Raw genomic sequence first — 21,592 nt, 5'->3', positions numbered from 1 at the left:
TGTTCCTGTGAGGACTTGGTTAACCATGTCTGAGACATAGATCTAGTGATTATTATTTTGTTTCTTTGGTTTTCTGTTTTTCTTCTGAGCTATGGGTATATAGCAATTTCTTTTGGTCTATAAAAACCTTGTGTTGTGCAGCATCCCTAAAATTCTATCTATCATCTCTCTGTCTGTCTACCTACATTCGACACACTTTGGTCAAACCACTAACTTGGTATTTCTCAAACTGGGGGATCTGCAGACATTCTGTCATGACATTCTTAGATTTCAAATTAAAGGAATACTCCTAATACGTCAGGGGAATCCATTTCCTGATTCACTCCTTGAGAGTAGTTCCTTGAAAAATGATTTGCGTATCATTTTTTGATGCCTCCTGCATACCAAGCATTATATTCAGTGCGTTATTTTCAATATCTCTAACCCTGGAAGGTAGGTATTATGATGATCCCTATTTACAGATTTAAAAAAACAAGGCTCAGAGAAGCTATTTGACAAGCATGGTAGAGGCTAATAACCTGTTTCAGCTTGTGAATGAGTTGGAATTTAAATCCTAGTATGAAGAACAGAAGTGCAGAAGACAGAGGAGCTTGAGGCAAAGCTAAGAAGAAGACAAAAGCGAAAAAAGGACCTCAGACTCCTGGGTCATCCCCACGGGTGTAAGCAGCCGTTTCATTTCCGAACAGAGATCTTTTTGTTTTGCTGTTAGCCGCAGGCTTGTAATCAGATCAGCTCTTGTTACTATTGTGGTAGATTGTATTCTTGTTTAAAATATCCACCACCTCCCCTTTTTGAGGTGCCCTCTCCCTGGGAGAATTATATATCCATGCTTCCTTGAAATTAGGCTTGCCCAGGTGACTTGTCTTGACTGGTGATGTATGAACAGAAGTGACATGGACAGAACCTTTAAGAGGCAGCTCAAGATTTGCTGTGATCTCTTTTAATCACTGCCATGAGTCTGCCATGGTAGGTCTGCTCCTTAAGACTGAGTATCAGGGTAAAGACGGCATGGAGCGAGCCTGCAAACCTGTGACGGACAAGTAATATTAGGGAGAAAGAAGTCTTTGTTGTAACCACTAAGCTTTGGAGTCATTTGTTATCATTGCTTTTTTGAGTCCTGATTTCTTCATCTGTAAAAAGAGATGATAATACCTGAGCACTGAGAGAATTCTCTAAGAAAGTGGGTTTAAAGGGCTGGACACATTGGCATGCCCAATACCTGGTAGTTATTATTCCCCACTCTAATCTTGAACCTTCTATTTATCTAAACAATCAGCTGTATTTGAACTTTCTTATTTCTGGGGTCAACTTCCCCTTGACAAAATTAAGATTCTATCCTCATGTAAAATTTGGCAACAAAAAAATAATTTCTTTGCAAGTCAAAATGATAATAGCCAAACGCATTGGTCCATTCCTCAAACTTAATGATCATGTATCAGGAACTATGTTCAGTGCTTAGGACACACACACGCACAAAGATTTGGTCTTTTTTCCTAAAGGGCAGATAATGTAGTGGATTTGCTAAGCTTTGGTGGTAACATAAAGCTTTATAGACTGAGGGGAAAACCTAGTTTAAACTAGGAATTGGGATTGCATGTTTTATTTGAAACAGTTGTATTGCCTTCTAGTAGAATAATTCTAACGATCAAGGTACTATTCCTGAGTAGATACCTGGTTGGATCTGCTACAATGGATAAATAGACTTTATTTGTGATTAATAGCAGCCTTGATGTTAAATAATCATCCTAATATTTTTAAATGATCATTTTTAAAAAGATAATCTAATTTTACCACCACATCTTATTTACACTACACATTTCCTCCATTCAAAGTAAAAATATTAAACTTCATTCCATCCCAAATCTAACAACACTAGGTGCCTCACCACTAAATTACGTATTGATAATAATTTGCTGTTAAGAGTAACACGGCAGTGGGCACACTCATCGCCAAGTCCTCAGATGTATATTTCTTTGCCTGCAGGGTCCATATTTTATTCTTTGGTTTTCAGAGCTCAGACACACGACAAAGTGAATTTCCATCCCCTCAGAAGCCACAGGCTTAGAGCAAATGGGGCACTTGAAACCACTGTGCCAGCTGAGCCACCCAGGTGCAATGTACAGAGGTAGGAGCCTTGCCAGGGGGACCTGAGCGCAGGTACAGCATCCCATCCCTATGGCTCTTAAGAGACCCAAAATTCTTTACTGAAATAAAGCTACTAACTAGGCATCTGCTATGAACACAACACTCTGGTTTACAGGAAGCTTGTAGAGAGTGCCACAGATACCAAGGCCTTCCCTCACCTCAAACTGCTCGCTCTCGGGGCAAAAACTCTATTGTGATCCTTAATTGTTATTACTGAGAACTGGGAGGGAGGAAGCAAGATCAGCTCCCTGGATCCTTGGAAAGATCTCTGTGTAATGCCACATGTTTTCTATTGCAGAAAACAACACACAAAGTTCCCCGCTAGTGCAAACTGACATCACTAAGTTAAGTATTCTGAATGTATGTTTTCGCTCAATTCCCTGTCAGCGTTACCTTTTAGCAAAAGATCTACTGTGACTGCTGGCAAGTTTTTCTGAGACAAATAAAATGAAGGAATTGTTTCGGGTATAATGCTTTTGCTGCCAGTTTCTCTCAACAAGATTAATAATTCAAGGGAAATCCAGAGCCAAAGTAATTGTGTGCTTTCTCTCATTTGAACGAATGTTTAACTAATTATCTGCAGATGTGCAGGGAAACCTGTGCAAAACTAAAAATACTCCCTTTCCCACTTTACATGTGAATGCATCCTATGGCTCCCTTTTGCATATGAAGGAATTTTAAAAGTAAACATTTGAGTTAAAAATCTCTCCAAATAAAATCCTACTAAAAAAAATGCAACGTAAGCCAAAATGTCCATTTTAGCAGCCCATTCCTGAACCAATATTAGCCTCTATTGAAACGGAGCTATTGGAATTGAAAGAATCAGTATGCTCAGGTGTAAGCAGACTTTCTGAAAATACACAAAGGCAATAGTTGTAAAGAATTAGATCATTGTGAGAAAAAGTTCCACCTCATTTCCCCCAACCATGACCTCCTTATTTAGCTTTGAAATGGCTTTGGTTTTTAGCTCATTTCCCACCAAAAACTAAAATGTGTCCGAATTTTTAATTTGGCTGCTCACTCTTATAGCTTCGTCTGCCAGACATATCCTGAATATCACGTGGCTAATAATGCTTGATTTCAGAGCTGCTGATGAGAGCCTCCAGCCTTCAAACAATACCTACCTGACTGGAAGTATGCATACAAGCCAGGGAGGAATTCGTTCTCTCATTCAGGGGCAGAGATGGCTTCTAGAAGGACTATATATTCTAAATATTTCATAAATTCTTTCCTATTACAGCATCATATAGGTTTTAACACATGCATCATACTAAAACTTAATCAAAAGCCAATATTGGCCAGGGGCATTGTCGATGTAAGCAAATATGGTAATAATCCAGCAAATCTCAACACAAAGAAACTTTAAGATCAAAACAGAAGATGAAACTTTGGGGGGGGTCCTACTCAGCCCTGTGTAGATCTGGTAGGAAGTAGGAATATATTATATGTGTGTGTGTGTGTGTGTGTGTGTGTGTATGTGTGCACGTTTATGTATATACACACAATATTTTGTCTAAATACAGTTCATCAGTTTCAGGAAAAATACGTTATTTGGTGGTTAAGCATCCAATTTACAAGCACTCTACAATCCTCGGCTTGTGTTTCCCTTCTCTTTCTCTGGCGAGATGCCTTTTGGCCATTTCCCTCCTTGGGAATGTTTCCACAATGAGTAGACAAGGAGAATAAAAAGGTGGATATCAGATTAATTATTGGCCTTCTTCTTATCAGCTCGAGGAAAGGCCTTATGGGAAAAACAATGAAAATTAGATTTGTGGGTTATTTGTCAGCCTCAGTAATTTTTCACTTTACTTCTAATACTGCCACGGATAATGCAGAATTGGTGGTACTACTCAAAGACCGTCATTTCTAAGCTTGACTTGTTTTTATCAAATAAGTCATGAATATTTATTGATATTCATGATAGATCATCTTCACAATCATTAAAAAAAAGCTTGGTTCCAAAGGTGCTTGATGTGCATAATCATATTTGTGCTGTTTTCATTTTTCAGCTGACCTTCTGTGTTACACAAAAATATATTTAGGGTTTGGTACTTTGAGCACAGAAAGTTTTCCGTTTCAATCATAACTTCTAAATTGCCGAGGTAGCAATTTTGAAGTGACATGCACTAAATCTCTTATGCTCACAGAATGTTTTACTTGAAAGAAAAAAAGTGAGAACATTTACGTAAGTCTTAAATTATGATGGAAAGCATGAGTGTCGTTTCCATTTTCCAAGCAAATGTCAACATGTGCATTGGTGTTTTTCCTCCGTGTGACAGTAAGTGTAGTCCGACCAGGAGAATGTTCTTCCTACCACACATACACCATGTTCTCAATCGATTCTTTCTATCCTTCTCAAAGAGCCCAATACTAAATTTTAAAAAGTTCTCAGATCTTCCCAGAAGGCTGCTGAAAACATGTGGAATGTTTTACCCTAAAATGTGGTTGAGATTTAATGGCATTGCCTTAAACAAAATACAGATGTTAGACAAACCCTGCTGATTATCTTGTTTAGCCAGCAAATCCTGGCACATGTGTCTTCCAGAGGCATAACGGAATTTATTACCATTAAGGGACAAGAGAGTTGTCAAAGTAAGCTGTACTTTGGGCAGAATCTGTGAGCAAATGGTAAACTTTCCTGTATTTCCAATATTAAAGGATAATTATCTTGCGAGTACAGTCAAACAAAAAGTCAAGACCTGATTATTAAATACTGAACCAAAACAAATAATATTTACGTTATTTACTCATAAAATCACCCCAAATTTCCATAAACAAATTGAAGTCATTACTAAACAACACAGTGAGGGGGAAAGTTCCAAGTTTTTGGTTACTTGAATTAATAAGACAGCCTTTATGATTATTTTTTAATGCAGTTAATGTTGTACTAGGAAGTAGAAGCCATTCTCATTCAAGATGTTGCCTGGGCTTTTTGCACACACCCTCTCCCCCTGGTCCTGTCGTTCTCCCTAACTTGATAGAAAATTCTAGCTAAATTTAGAAAATTCTAGCTGTCATTATTTCCTCTTCTCTTTTTTCTTCATTTCATAAAAACAGCATTTTAGAATTAAAGTCAAACTAGTATTTACATCAACCAGAAGAACACTTTTAAGATCCTGGAATTTTGTGCCTTTTTGCAAGAACGAAAACCTTATTAGTTACCTTGGAGAAACCGAGTTGTAGATGTGGTACCTTAAAGCCACTAATTAGAAAATTCTCACTGTTTCTGATTTCTCTTTTTCATGAAGTATTTCTTAGACATTAGCAGTAACTCAGGAACAGAACTACCACATAAATTCTGGTTTTAGTTTCTTTTCTTTTTAATGCTCCCTTAGCGGTGCTGTGTTTTAGTTCTCTGTTACTGTGTATCAGATGACCTCCCCAAACGTCGTGGCTTAAAACAACAATCATTCATCATCTCAAAGTTTCTATGAGGCAGCAATTTGGAAGCCACGCAGCAGCGGGATTCTGACTCAGGACCGCCTGTTAGGTTGCAGTTGAGATGCTGGAAGGAGCTGCATCATCTTAAGGCTTGAATGAGGCTGGAGGGGATGCTTCCAAATTCGCTCTTGTGGCTGTTGGCGAGAAATTTCAGTTCCAGCTGCCAGAGAACTCAGTTCCACACTATGTGAGTCTTTCCAAAGGTTACTTGAATGTTCTTGTGACATGGCACATGGCTTCCAGGAGAGAGAATCAAGGAAATCTCCATTCTTTTTGGGGGGGATTTTCTCTTTTCCTCTCCCAGTCCAGGCTAAAGGTGAGCCCCAGACACAGAGCTGCACTGCCGTGACAAAAGTGGTGGCAAAGAGACCTAAAGCCCTGAGAGAGAATCTGTCACTCTGGCCAGAGGACCCATGAAAGGGGCCCCTGTGGTGAGATTATTGTGGGGAGAAATCTGCTAGTTTTTTTCTTCTAATTCACTGATTGCCTTGATAGCAGGCCCAATCTCATGGAATTATGTGACAGTTTGGAGGAGCTAAAACTCTGAGAGTAAACCATTTTTCTTTTCAGAGAAAGGGAGTCTTTGGGAACTGGGAAGTGAGGGGAAATCCATGAGAGGAGAGAGCTAGAGAAGCAGATCTCCTAATTCTGTGAATGAACTGACACAAGTCCCCAGCTGAACTCCATGAGTGGGTTGCATGGGTGGAACAGAAAAAGGAAGCATGGCAAAGGTTTCAAGAACTCTATTAAGGCGTAAATTCCACTGTGTCCCAGACTAACCCCTGAGGGAAAGACCCACATGTTATAACAAAGGGTTTAAAAAACCAAATTCACATTGGAACCAACACCCACAGAAAGCAAGACAGAACTGGCAGTCTAAACCATGTGGGTGGATTTCCTGTTAATTGGAACAACCAACATTCTCCTGAGGATTTTAATGGGACCCAGAATCTCACAAAATATTTAAAGTGTCCACAATAACATCCAAAATTACTTGCCATAAAAATTTTGCACACAGGATATATGACCAATTCTCAGTGGAAAGACCAGTCAACAGAAGCAAACTCTGAGATTCCTCAAATGTTGAAATGATCATAAATAAACTTTAAAGCATCTATTATAACCATGCACCACGAGGTAAATCAGAACAATAGTCTTGAAATACATGGAAATCTTCAATGATTTTGAAATAAAAGGAAATATAGAAGTTCTCAGCAGGGAAATAGAAATCAAGTAAACATAAAAAATTTTAACTGAAAATATGGCATCTGAAATAAAAACTTTCATGGATGTACTGACTAGTAGAATGGAGATGACAGAGGAAAGTGTCAGTGGACTTGAAAATAGTAAAATAAAAATTACCTCCTCTGAAACATAGAGTGAAAAGATTGAAAAAAATGAACAGAGATTCAGAAACCTGTGGGACAATGACAAAATGTCTAAAATTTATGTCATTGGATTCCAGGAAGAGAAAAAACATGAAGTGATGTGGGAAAAGATTTATTTGAAAAAATAATTGCTAAAAACTTTCCAAATTTGGTAAAAGACATACATTTACAGATTCAAGAAGCTCCTCAAACTCTAAACACAAAAAACTTAAAGAAAATCAGGCTCAGACATATTGTAATAAAACTTGCTGAAAACCAGGGATAAACAATCACGAAAGCTGGGGCCAGCCTGGTGGCACAGTGATTAAGTGTGCACGTTCCACTTTGGTGGCCCAGGGTTCACTGGTTCAGATCCCAGGTGTGGACCCACACACCACTTGTCAAGCCATGCTGTGGGGGGCGTCCCACATATAAAGTAGAGGAAGATGGGCACGGATGTTAGCTCAGGGCCAGTCTTCCTCAGCAAAAAGAGGAGGATTGGCAGCAGATGTTAGCAAAGGGCTAATCTTCCTCAAAAAAAAAAAAAAAATCATGAAAGCAGCCAAAGAAAAACAACATATTACTTGTTGGGGAACAGCTATTTAAATAACTACAAATGTCTCATCAGAACCCATGGAAGCTAGAAGACAGTAGGAAAACATCACTAAATTGCTGAAAAAAAGAAACGTCAACAGTTTTATATCAAATGCTACAGCAAGAGAAAATATCATTCAAGAATAAAGACATTCTCAGAAGGAGGAAAACTAGGGGAATTATTTTCCAGCAGACTTTCTCTAGGAGAAATAATACAGGAGGTTCCTCAGGCTGAAGGAAAATAATGAGAAACAAACTTGGAACATCAGGAATGAAAGAAGAAGAGATGTGGAAAATATCAGGGTAAACAAAGTAGACCATTTTTCTCCTCTTACATTTTTTTCTAGTGTGAATGACTGTTGAAAGCAAAAATTATAAAATTTTCTGATGGGGTTTTCAATGCATGTAGATGAAAGAGATATAACAACTATAACATAAAGGGTAGAGAGTAAAGAGATCTATATGATTGTGATAATTCTACATTTTATCTGAAGTTGAAAGATTGTAACTTTAAGAAGACTGTAAAAGGTAAGAGATATATATATGTATATGATACATATATGGTACAATCCCTAGAGAGGCTACTAAAAGCATAATAGAAAAGATACAGGGGAAAAAGCCAATAGATAAATTAAAATGGAATAAAAAAACCTTAAAATAATCCAACAGAATGCATGAAAGTTGAGAGAAACAAAAAACAGAGGAGACAAACAGAAAACAAATGATAAAATGGTGAATCTAATTATACCAATAATTGCATTAAATGTAAATGATCTGAACACAGTAAGTAAAAAACAAAGATTGTCAGAGTGGATACATTTAATGATATATTTACTTTGAATTTAATGATACAAGAAAGTTAAAAGTAAAAGGACAGAAACAACTTACTACACAATTACTAGTCAAAAGAAATATTTGGTGGCTATATTAATGTCAGACAAAGATTTCAGGCAAAGCAAATTACAGGGAAGAGAAGAACATTAGATAACCTTAGAAGGGTCAATTCATCAGGAAGACGACAATGCTAAACATGCACGCACCTAAGAACAAAGCTGTGGCAGGTAGAATTCCATGATGACCCCCTCCCTCCAAGCTGCTGTATGCACCCTGTATAATCCCCATCTTTTAAGTGTGGGCAGGACCTGCAACTATGATGGGATATCACTCCTGGCATTAAGTTACATCACCTGGCAAAGATGAAGGGATTTTTGCAAATGTAATTAAGGGTCCATGTCAGTTTTGACTTTGAGTTAATCAAAAGGGAGATTTTCCTTTGTGGGTCTGATTTAATCAGGAAAAAAAACATTAAGGGAGCAACTGGTCCCTTCCTGAAGGCCGGAAGGGACAGACTCTTCTGCTGACTTTGAAGTATGCTGCCATGTTGTGAGAGAGTCTGTGAAAGCACTACATGGAAGGACCTGTGGGAGCCTCTACGAGTTGAGAGGAATCCCTCATTTGTAGCCAACAAGAAAGCTGGGACCTCAGGTATATGACATCAGGGAACTAAATTATGCCAACAACCTAAGTGATCTTGGAAGAGGACCTCGAGCCTCAGATGTTATCACTGCCATGTCTAGCACCTTGATTGCAGCCTTGTGAGACCTAAGCAGAGGACACAGTTAAACTGTGCCTGGACTCCTGACCCACAGAAACTGGTAAAGAATAAACAGGTGCTGTTTTCAGCTGTTAAATTTGGGGTAATTTGTTATGCAACCAAGGAAAACTAATACAAGAGCTTCAAAACACATGAAGGAAACCTGATGGAACTGAAAGGAGAAATAGTAAATTCAAAATTCTAGTTGGAGATTTCAATATTCCTCTCTCAATAAACAATAAAACGAGCAGATAGAAGATCAGCAAGGATATCGGACCTGAACTCCTCCAGTTCCAACTATATTTATGGAACGCTCCCCCAACAACAGCAGAAGAGACATTCTTTTCAACTGCATGTGAAATATTTATACTAAAAAACATCCATATTCTGGGCCATAAAAACCAATCAATAAATTTAAAAGAATTTTAATCATATAAAATATGTTCCATGACCATAACAGAATTAAACTAGAAATCAAAAACGGATGTCTGGAAAATCACCAAAGATTTGGAAATAAACACTATACCTGTGAATAGCCCATGGGCAAAAGAGGGACTCTTAAGAGAAATTAGAAAATATGTTTAACTGAATGAAAATAAAAATACACCTTTCAGTTTCTGGGATGTGGTTAAAGCAGTGTTTACAGGGAAATTTATAGCAGTAAAGGCTTATCTTAGACAAGAAAAAACGTCTCCAATCAATAACCTAAGCTTTATCTTAAGAAACCAGAAAATGAAGAGCAAATTAAACTCAAAGTAGAAAGAAAGAAATAATAAAGAACAGAAATCAATAAAATCGAATACAGGAAGACAAAACAGAAAATTAGTGAAAAGATCAATACAATTGATAAACCTTAACCCAAACTGACCAAAAAAAAAGAAGACATAAATTACAAAAATCCAAAATGTAAGAGACATCACTGCAGATCTATAGACATTTGAAAAACAATGAGGGGCCAGCCTGGTGGTGTTGTGGTTAAGTTCTTGTGTTCCACTGCAGTGTCCTGGGGTTTGCAGGTTCAGATCCCGGGGGCCAACTGACACACCATTCATTAAGCTGTGAACTAGGAATAGAAAAAAGTTTCCTAACCTGATAAAGGACATCCTCAAAAAGATAAAATCCTACAGCTAATTCTTGTTTAACCGTGAAAGCCTAAATGCTTCAAAAGATCTGGAACAAGCAAGAATGTCCACTCTCTCCATTCCTCTTCAAAATTGAACTGTAAGCCCAAACTAGTGTAGCAATGCAGAAGAAAACATATAATAAATTGCCTACAGATAGGAAAAGAAAAAATAAATCTATCTTTAATTGCAATTGACATGAATGTCTATGAATAAAATCCCAAACAATCTACAAAAATCCCAGGCATCATGTCATTTCGTCCATACATATTTCACAGTATCTCTAAAAGATAAAGATAAAAAAAAAAATCCTCTGTTCTTCAAAAAATACTATTAAGAAAATGAAAAGAAAGCTTTTTATTTGTATAAAATGTATCTTACAAAGGGCTTATATCTAGACTATATAAAGTATTCTCAAGACTCAAGAATAAGAAAAAAACAATCCTTTTTTTTTTTTTTGATGAGGAAGACTGTCACTGAGCTAACATCTGTGCCAATCTTCCTCCACTTTGTATATGGGATGCCGCCACAGCATGGCTTGACGAGTGGTGTGTATGTCCCCACCCAGGATCCAAACATGCAAACCCCAGGCCGGTGAGGCAGAAAGTGTCAACTTAACCACTACGCCACTGGGCAGCCCCCCAATTTTTTTAAATGGGCAAAAAATTGAACAGCTCCTTCAGTAAAAAAGACATACGTATTTTTTTCCTCAGTGTAAAAAAGAAAGATATATGGAAGGCAAATGAGCACATCAAAGATGGTCAACATCATTAGCCATTAGGGAAGTGCAAAATAAAACAATGAGATTTCATTACTTAATGAGATCTCAGGCTTAATAAATGGCTAAATTCAAGAAACTAACACGTCAAGTGCTGCTGAAGGTGCAGAGTGACTAGAACTCCCCAATGTTGCCGGGGACAATGCAAGATGGGACAGCCACCCTGAACGTTTCAGAAAGTTATAAAATCCTTGTAAAGTTAAAAACACACTTAGCATATATCCAACTATGAAACTCCTAGTATTTATCCAAGAAAAATAAAAAATTCTTCACAAAAACCTGTTCATAATGTTTACAGCAGCCTGATCCATAATTGCCAGAAATGGGAAACAACAAAAACATCCTTCCACTGGTGAATAATAAACTAAGTGTGGTCCATCGCACAGTGGGTTACTGTTCAGCAATAAATGGAACAAACTACTGATGCGGCCAACCACATAGATGAATCTTGAACTCATTACGCTGAGTGAAAGCAGCCAGACTCAAAAGACTATAATTTACTTTGAACTGACTTTTTAGCACAGTGTTATGTAGAGGTCAAATTTCATTTTTTTTCTATATAGCTAAGCAATTGTCGCAGTTTATTGAAAAGTCTATCAATGCCACATATCCCATAAATCAAGTCTCCATCTTGCTGGAGTCTGTTGTGAGGATTCTGTTCATTTCTACCAATTGATTATTTCTCCCTGAACCAATATTGCACTGTCCTGTTTACTATTGCTTTATATCTTTCTATTTATTTATACTTTCTTTATTTCAATCAAGTCTCATACTTCTCTCTCTAAAGTCTTACACATCTTTGCTAAAATTGTTCTTAGGCATTTATATATTTGATGCATTACCTTTTAAAAATCACATTTCTAAATTGTTTGATTTTTGTATAGCAAAACTATTTTCACATATTAATTTGGTGTCTAGCAAACTTGCAAAACAGTTTATTAATTCCAAAATTTATTCAAAATCCCTTAGGATTTTTGAGATAGCCAATTTTATTATCTGAGATTAATGAAGGTTTTGTTTTTCCCTTTCCAATCCCCACACATACACACACACGCACACAAATATATATATTTTATTTGCTTTTCTGCACTAGCTAGATTGAACAAAAGTGAGATAATGAATGCCATTGTTTTGTTCCTGGTTTTAAATCAGGAATGGCTTCACTACTTCGTCAAGTAAGAAGTTTCTGTAGGTTTTTGTGGAATGCTTTATCAAGTAAAGAAGCTTCCTTTTATTCCTAGCTTGCTAATTTGGTTTTTGGTTTTTTTCTTAATTTATGACTGATTGTTGAATGTTATCAAATGCTTTTTTGTTCCTGAGTTGAGATGATTGGATTGCTTTTCTCCTTCAATATGTTATTTTTGTGATTATTGACTTAATTTTCTAATGTTAAATCCAAATTAAATTTGTAGGACAAATCAAACTCAGTCCTGATGTATCACTTCTTTTTTTAATACATTACTTGACTTAGATTTTCGTTTAATTTTGCATTGTTGCTCATGAGCGATGATGACCTACAATTTTCTTTCCTCATACTCTCCTTTTTGAGTTTGGTCACAGTTATGTTAAATTATAAAATAGTGGGGTAGTTTCCTCTCTTTTCAACTCTCTGTACTAGTTTATTTATGTTTGGAATATCTTTCCTGATAATATCTTTTCCATGGTCTGACGTTTTCTTTGTGAGAAGATTTTTTTACAATCAGTTGCATTTTTTGAATTGTTACATTACTTATGCTTTCTGTTTCAATTTGACTCCATTTTGGTAAAATATGTATTTTATACATATAACTTTATATGTACAGTAGATTTCAGTCTATCTACACTTGCAATATACAAAATGATTAGTGTCAAGTTATTCAGTAAACACAATTTTTTTGTTTTTAGATGTTATTTTAAAATCTATGTAAAGTAAAAGTAACTCTTTATGTTATATAGTTCTAGGAATTTTGAAATGAGCAGAGTTGTGTAACCATCCCCACAATCTAGAAACAGAACAGTTCCACCACCCAACAAATCCTTTATGCTGCCCCATTGTAGTCAACTCTTCCCCACCAGCCCTTACCCCTAGCAACCACTAGACTGTTCTTCATCTCTACATTCTTTTCCAGAATGTCATGAACATGAAATCATACATGACTTTGCATTTGGCTTCTTTCCCTTAGTATCATGCATTTGAGATCCACCCATGTTGTTGTGTATCGACAGTCATTCCTCTGTATTACTGAGGAGTATTCCACTGTAGGGAGGTTCCGCAGGTTGTTTACCCACTTACCAGTTGAAGGACTTTCGGGTTGTTTCAGGTTTTTTTTTTTTTACACAGTTCAGATTTTTTGTTTTTAACTTTTGTTTTTAAACAATTTTAGACCTACACACGAGATGCAAAGATATTACAAGGAGTTCCCAAACATCCTTCACCCAGCTTCCCCTACATAACCGTGGCACACTTAGCACACTAAAAATTGGGATACAGTACTATAAATTAAACTAAAAACATTATTCACACTTTACTAGATTTTAGATTAATGTCATTTTTTGTTCCAAGTTCCAAACCAGGATCCCGGGTTGCATTCAGTCATCATGTCCCCTTATTCTCCTCTAATCTGAAACAGTTTCTGGGTCTTTCCGTGTCTCTTATGACCTTACGTTTGAGGAGTACTTACCAGGTATTTTGTAAATGTCCCTCGGTTTGAATTTGCCTGATGTTTCTCATTTTTAGACTGAGGTTATGGGTCTTTGAGAAGAACGTCACTAAAGTAAAGCCCCTTTCTCACTGCGTCATCTCAGGGCATGCATGCCATCAACGTGACTCATCACTGGTGATGTTAACCTTGATCTTCTGATTATGCTGGCGTCTGCCAGCTTTCTCCACTGTAAAGTTATCATTTTCTCTTTCCATTCACTATTTATTAGAAGTGAGTCCTTAAGTCCAGCCCACATTCAAGGGGAGGAGAAGTAAGTTTCACCTCCTGGAAAGAGGAAAATCAAAACCACTGGAGTAATTAATAAATATTTTCAGGAAGATTACTGGAGGCTATGCAAATATTCTGTTTCTCTTTAAGGTTTCATGCACTAATTTTAGCCATCCTCAGTGGAATCTGAGTTATAATGCAATACCATAATTATTTATTTTGTTGCCCCAATTGTTCCAACTCTAACCATTGAGTGTTATGTCAGGTTAGCGTCTAAGTCCTTTTGACATGACTCTATTTTTTTAAAAGCACTTCTCACTTTCTGGCACAAGACAGTCCAGATTCATTTGGTATTCTTCCTCTTCAAGCCCTGGAATCAGCCATTTCCCCGAGGAGCCTTGGTTCCTGAGCACTAGGTGTGCTTTTTGCTAATGGAGTGTCACTGTAGGCCCTGTCAACAAACAGAAAAAAGATACATTCTATGTGAGCCCATTAATATAAGGTTCGAGTCAAACAAAACTATTCACAGAATAAAAGCTGTGGTTGGTTACCTTTGAGGAGTAGAGAGAGTGTAATCCCAGAGGATGCAAGGAAGACTTCTGGGATGCTGGTAACATGGATTTGGATGGTCGTATCATGGATACTTTCACTTCATTGAGTTTAACACAAGAGTTTTGTACTTTTTTCTATGTATTTTATTCTTTAATATAAAAGTTTGTATTTTTTAAAAAAAGATACACGAGATGCATTTACATCCTCAACAGTGCAGTGAAAATAGAATTTAAAAACCTGAAAGTAAAAGTCTAACAATACCAAATTCTGGAGAGGATGTGATGTTTCAGGAACCCCACACAGCAGTGTTGTTTGACATTATCTACTAACGTTAAACATATGCACACCCAGCAATTACACCTGAGAATAAACAGGAAGAAAAGGAGGAAGGAAGCAAGGAAGATGTGTGCATACGAACAATGTAGAAGAATGTTCATAGCAGCATTGTTTACAATGGCCTAAAACTGGAAACAACTCACATGTCCCCTTCATAGTATAACAGATAAATAAATTGTGGTATAGCCATACAGTAAAATAACATTCTGTAATGAAAATGAACAAACTATAGCGAATCACAGCAACACGGACAAACTCACAGTATAATACACAATATAATACTGAGAGGGGAAAGCCATGCAAAGAAACTGCAGTCTGAATTATTATTTATTCAAAGTTCAAAGCAGCTATAGATGAACTATGATTATAGAAATCAGGATAGTGCTTACATGTAGGGAGGATGGAGAAGGTTGTGGTCAGGACAAGAATGAGGGGGCCTATAGGGTATTGGTAATCTTTCTTGATTAGACGGTGGTCATAAGTATTCGCTTTTCTGATAATCCACTGAGCTGTACCTGTTGGTTTGTGCATGTACTAGTTGCCTAGGGCTACTGCAGAACTTCATTCTCTTGCAGTTCTAGAGACTAGAAATCTGAGATTCAGGTGGTAGGCAGGTCCACACCTCCTCCAGAAACTCTAGGGCAAAATCCGTTCCTTGTCTCTTCCAGCTTCTGGTGGCTGCCAGCATGCATTGGCTTGAGGCCACATCACTCCAACCTCTGCTTCCATCTTCAGGAAGCAGCCAGGACATGTGTAACAACTGTGCTGGCTGGTGAACTGTTCTGTGTGTGTGTCCGTGAGATTAGTCAGGAATTTTTTATACCATATTGATCTGTAAAGTGGAGAATTTAGCTTTAGATAGTGAGTAGGCAGTTCTCTTTTGACTCAAGTTATATCCCTTCAATGAACAATAAACAGGTTAAAACTATAAAAGAGCAGAAAATAAACTTAGACATTTAAAACTTTCTATTCTCACATTAATCAGAAAGAAAAACTGGTTTCCAGCCATTTCCTCACAAAGACTTGGGGGGACTCCATCCCAGCTGAGGAATGACCAACATCCTACTTTCCTCCTAGCGTTGTATTTAATTCCTGCGCAGGAGAAAAAAGTTGATCTACATGAACTCTTTCAACGTCAGCTCTTTCAACTCATTCAGCCTCTGCAGCCAGGATCTCTTTGATCTGGAATCCTCGATGTGGAAAAGCCTAGCTGCTGCATTCACAGGCACGGCTGTCCTGACTTCAATCAGATTTCGCAGAAAAATAAGGCACATAAAATGCTAAAGAGTATTTGCCTGAGAGCTCAGATGTAAGGAGACTGTAACAAACTGAAATAGCTCCTCTCAAAGATTTGATTAGTCCTGCCCTCCATACTTTGGGTTTAGGCTAACGTTCCCTGAGCATACAGCAATTTAATTTAATACGAAAGGACTTTATTTTATCTCACCATGACTTCATCCTATCGCTTAAACTCTGCCTCCCATATCACGCTCTCAGTGAGTCCCTAAGGATGGGCCGTGGCTGCACTTTTAGCTTTTAGGATTTGTCTTTTCTTTTCAAATGCAAGACGACTTATTCTTATAGAGCCTTGGAATTTGCTTAAGTCTTCTCATGACAGTCAGAAGTAAACTCTTTCTTTCCTAAATGGAGAAGTCCAAGACGCAGGAAAAGGACGTTCACTTGTGGACTGCAGAGTTTTAAATTATCTGTCCAGTTAGACATCCTTAAACATCATGTCAGAATCCAGACAGTGCTGGAATATGTCACTGTCGTATTCTGGTAAGATTCTCACAGAGTATTGCAGAAAGAAGCCCCAAATTACAGAACTGCTACCATTTATCTAGAAAGTGACTTTTGACCGCTGAAGATAAATCTCTTAAAGCATGTTTGGCCATTTAATCCTAGATTTGGAAGCGAAAGAAAACCCTCAAACTCCTCCATTTTGTATTCGATGTGCTAGATCACAGGTTAATGTGACGCTGAATGCCAGTGTCCGGCTCATGTCTCCAGGACACAGGACCGTGGAAACACTTGGCTTTAAAGCAGGTGCAGGCAAATTACAGCCAAAGCCAGCCCACTGCCTGTTTCTGTGAGCCGGGAAGGTGGTTTATATTTTTAGGTGATCGAAAAGAAAATCAAAAGAATATTTTGTGATACATCAAAATTACAGGAAATTGAAATCTCGGTGGTTATAAATAATGTTTTATTGGAACATGGCCATGCCCATTCATTTACATATTGTCTATGCTTGTTCTGACTACAGAGACAGGACTGCGTACTTGTGATAGAGACCCTACGGCCCAAAAAGCCTAACACGCTCACTCTCTGGCCCTTTGCAGGAAAAGGGCCTGACCCTGCTCGAAAACCACCGGCTTCCCTCTGCATCGTTCCATGGCTGTTCTCAGAGTGCATTACTTAAAACCTCTACTGGGGGAAGTGAAAAAAGCAAAGTAACCTCTCTGTCATGATTGGTGGTCTTTGGAATCTTTTTTATTTAATCTTTCCACATAAATCTTTGTTCTCTGATAATTTCCTAACATGTCTGTAGCTTATTCCAAGAGAAGACTGTCTAAAATATTTTACAACTGTGTTCAGTGACTTAAAATAACAATAATGAATAAAAGGAAAACTTCCATTTTTTTGTGAATTATGATGTATATAGCACAAATCCTAAAAATCAAAGACATCCCACCCCGAGGAAACTCCTTCACTTATCCCATTGGTACTTATTTCTGTAAGGTACTTGCTAATGCAGCCATACATATATGGCTTTATCACTTTTCCCTACCATCAGAGAGGCTGGATTTGCAAAATCACCGTATTTGGTATCTGTGAAGAATGGGCGAGGTTCTAATAAAATTTAGAGTTAAGTCAAAGATAAAAACTGAGATAAAAAGAGAAGAGCAGAGGGAGAGAGAAGAAAGTAAGCAATGTATTTGTTGGCTATAAATAAATAATTTTTCAAGGCATCGTCTAACAAGGATGGGATTCTCGAGAACTTTCTCTATCTAAAATTTCTACCACATGTGTCAGGACAACAAAAGTATCCTACTCCAAAACTCAGTACCTCAGGATATCTTGATGATGTGGAAGGCTTCACACGGTGGCCCACAGCCCAACCAGACAGTCCATGTGTTCCACCCATAATTATGGTTTTGGATTCCTTCACCCCTCTCCCCAGTGGCTGACCTCAGCAACCACCTTGAAGTTATTCCTCCTCTAAAAGCAACTTCTAGGGTGGGTGGTGAGGCTGACTACAGTGTACTCGAGTCCTCCCCCTTTGCCTATAGCTCCAGCAACAATGTGCTTGCTCCTCAAAAATGCCTGAAATTCTCCCGACATTGTACCACCAGCTCTTCACGCATAGGACTTTCACCTTTGGACAACCTCTGAGACTTCATCTCAAAGAAAGTGGAGGAATTCCCAGGTCTCTTAGATGTATCTCCTGCCCATGCTTAAGAAATCATGATGAATTCTGTGAATGTCCACCAGTGCTGGACTTTGGCACAGTAGCTGTTACAAAAGCAACATATCACATCTACAGTGACCAGAGGATGATATTAAAGTCAGCAGGGCTGCCCTCCAGACGTCTGTTTCTAAACTCCTGACAACTATGGATACTTGCCCATCAGAGTGCTCCTTCCACCTTGGTCTTGTCTCAGGTCTGCGTCTATGTGGGGTTCTCACTTTTATCTGCTCCAGCCCTGGTTTTCCCAGGATCCCCAGAAGTCATCAACACAAAATGTAAGATTTGTCCATCATTCCTATTTTATTTCTCTTTTATTCCCCATAGACATTCTTAGCCATTCTGGTTCCTAAATGTCTCTTCAAATCTAGCATCTTACTTTTTATTCTCACAACCACTGCCTTAATTTGTCATCTTGAGGTTGGGCTATTACAATTGCTTCCCAAGTAGTTTTTCTATTTCCTATAACCTGGAATACATGGACTCTGTGGACCACGAATTAATTTCAAACTGTCTCTAAATCTTACAAAATTATACCCATACATGGTGTTCTTGATGACTAAAGAGTGAGGGGTCTGAAATACTCATTGTTCAGTGATATATTAGTGCCTTAGGGCCTGCGGTTGACTTTGGTTGGCTGAGACGCAATGGTATTGGAGAGGGCTGGTCCTCTCTATCTCCTTTCTGTGCAGGATTTCTCCTCATGGCACTTAGGTCTTGTCCCACTAGCCTGTAACTTCAGAAAAGGAGTGGTCATGATTTTAGGTCTACTGCACTGCTGCTGGAATCACTAAGTGTATGACTAGATTGTTTGGTTAATTGAGTAATTAATATGAAATTTATGGGAGCTAATAATGACTGTGCCTGATTAAAAGACATGTAACAATGTTGGCATCTGTTTATCTGTTGATATGCATATGTGAGTTTTTAACTCCATGGTTTGTTATGATTGTCAGGTGATATATGATGTAAATGCTTAGGCTTGGTTTGTTGGTGTTAAATGCCCTGATTTGGGGAGTTAGATGAAAAGTGGCAGAGTTACTATGTTAAGGATGAGGAGTAAGAAGTATGTAAATATCAGAGAGGACAACAGCGATGTCAATGACATAGAATGAGGGGAGATATAAATTCCCAGGGGTGACATAAAGGGTAAACAAGATGTATATTTATTGTCTCATTTACTAGAAAAAAAATATCAAGCCTGTGTATTTACTGTATCATTGTTTAGGGAAAGACTTAGTAAAAAGGAGAGAAGAGTGATTTAAAGAAGAATATTCGGTAAACTACAGTGAGAGGTAATTAAAATGGCAAATCATCCTGAAAGTGTAGGTGAACACAGCCCACAGTCCAGGAAACACAGCTGTAGGTGTTCAGGTTAACCTCACGTTCCTGGACCAGCTGCGAGACCCTGGCAAGTCACATGCCTAGGGGAGCTCTGCGTCTTCTGCTATAAAATGGTTATTATCATTGAATTTCATATGTTGCTTATAAATATTAAATGAGGTCATATTCAAACACGAAAGTAATTTCTAGACCATAAGAATCTATAGAAGCAAATTGCATTTGTAAGTATGGTTAGAAAGGAGAAAGGTCACACTTTAATCCATGATAGGATGTGGACCCTCCAAATTTTATAATAGTGTAAATGTCAGCAGACGTGGAGGAGGCTGGGAAACGCAGGGCTTAAGAGCAGGGGCCTTACAATTTCAAGTTAATTCAGTATTGTATTCCAGCTTGAATCATTTAATATTCTTTATCCTTAGCAATCTCACCCGAAAAATCAGTATAATTTTAGCACCTACCTCATAAGAAAATTGCTAAGAATTAAGAAACACATATAAAGCCTCTGGCACATACATGCTCTAAATATAAAAGCAATTATTGACTTTATTATTATTAAATAGAGCAAGTTGAACTAGAATTAGTCCTGACATGCCTTTCAAATTTCTAATAATTCTGGCAGACTAAATAAAAAGCAGAAAATACATGGAAAACTCTGGCACGAAGCAGTTGTAGAAACTCCTCTCATAAAAAGTCTTCAAACAAGCAAACATTCCAAACAAGAGTTCTTTTTGAAACTGACAGCAAAAAAATGACCCCGTGTAACCACCCTGGGAAAATAAGGAGCATAACATGTCACACTCACCTTTCTATGATTCATCCTAGCAGGGGTCTGAGAGCCTGGACCTTGTTTAGAAATTGACTCAAGGAGAGGAAGCCATGAATTTGGTCACCAAGGAGCTTTGGAAGAAAAATCATAGATGCCAAGAGCCCACAAATATGCCATATTTCCAAAGCAAGCATCCAAGCTTGGACATCACACGTGAATTTCTAAGTTAACCATGTCAGCTCTGCAGAGCTGAAGACCACGTTCGTACCGCACATGCTTCTAGAGTTCCTTCTCACTCTGAGTCCTTGATTCTGTAATGCAACCTTGGTAACCAACTTACGTATCACTAAGTATAAATCACTTGAATGTTTAGCCACTGGATAAGAGACATTCCCAATGTTTGGCTAAGTGAGGCAGCCGCAGCTTTGTGGTTAAACGTCCAGGCTGGAGAGCCAGACCGCCTGGGTTGGAATCCAGTTTCGCTCCTCTGCTTGTAACCTGCAATGCCTGGGGAAGAGTCACTTACCTTAATGTGCCTCATCTGTAAAATGGAAATGCCACCAATACTTTCCTTCTAGGTTTTTTGGTGGTGGTGTGAGGTTTTAAATGAGTCGGTATTTGTAAAATGTTTATGATGGCGTTGTCACAGAGTAAACCCTCGATTTGAGCTGTTGTCATTATTAAAAGCTATTTCCTTAAACCAGCAATTCTCAAAATTTAGCTGCATGGGAATCATCTGGGAGGCTTGTTAACACAGACCCTACCCCATCCCCGGATGTTCTGATTCAGGGGTCTGCGATGGAGCTTGATAATTTGGGTTTTTAACAACGTCCAGGATGCTGCTGATGCTGCTGGTCTCAGGACCACACCCTGGGAACCACTGCCCTGAAACAGTCCTTCCAAATTCTCATCGAAAGTCTAAGTGCAGTGTCACTAGAGGGAATGAAAAGGTCATTTTAGTTATGTCAATTCAGCGTTCAAGTCAAAATATTGGGAGCCCTGTCTACAAGCGCGGGAGCTATTAACCGAGGGCTGAGTTGCTAGGGACGATTCTGGAGACGATCCTTATGGACCGTGGGGGTGGAGAAGAGAGAGGCAAACACAACCTAGAGAGAAATGATAGTATGAACTCCAGCGCTCTGATCATCCCTTTCACCAGAGAGGTTTCGCCAATCGAGC

The 21,592-nt window shown here is 38.2% G+C and overlaps 1 long non-coding RNA gene across 1 annotated transcript; it reads right to left on the bottom strand.

Moving 5' to 3' along the window:
• Window positions 1-14,629: 14,629 nt before the first annotated feature.
• Window positions 14,630-20,733, bottom strand: LOC139076062 (uncharacterized). Its single transcript, XR_011527293.1, has 2 exons — window positions 20,450-20,733; window positions 14,630-15,669 (listed from the first exon to the last, which is right to left on the bottom strand). It is a non-coding gene; the product is annotated as an uncharacterized lncRNA (long non-coding RNA).
• Between the last annotated feature and the right edge of the window lie 859 nt (window positions 20,734-21,592).

The sequence above is a fragment of the Equus przewalskii genome, chromosome 15, assembly GCF_037783145.1.
Source record: "Equus przewalskii isolate Varuska chromosome 15, EquPr2, whole genome shotgun sequence".
Taxonomy (NCBI): Eukaryota; Metazoa; Chordata; class Mammalia; order Perissodactyla; family Equidae; genus Equus; species Equus przewalskii.
Note: the sequence above shows the minus strand (reverse complement) of the source record. Positions and strands in the feature narration are given on the sequence as shown.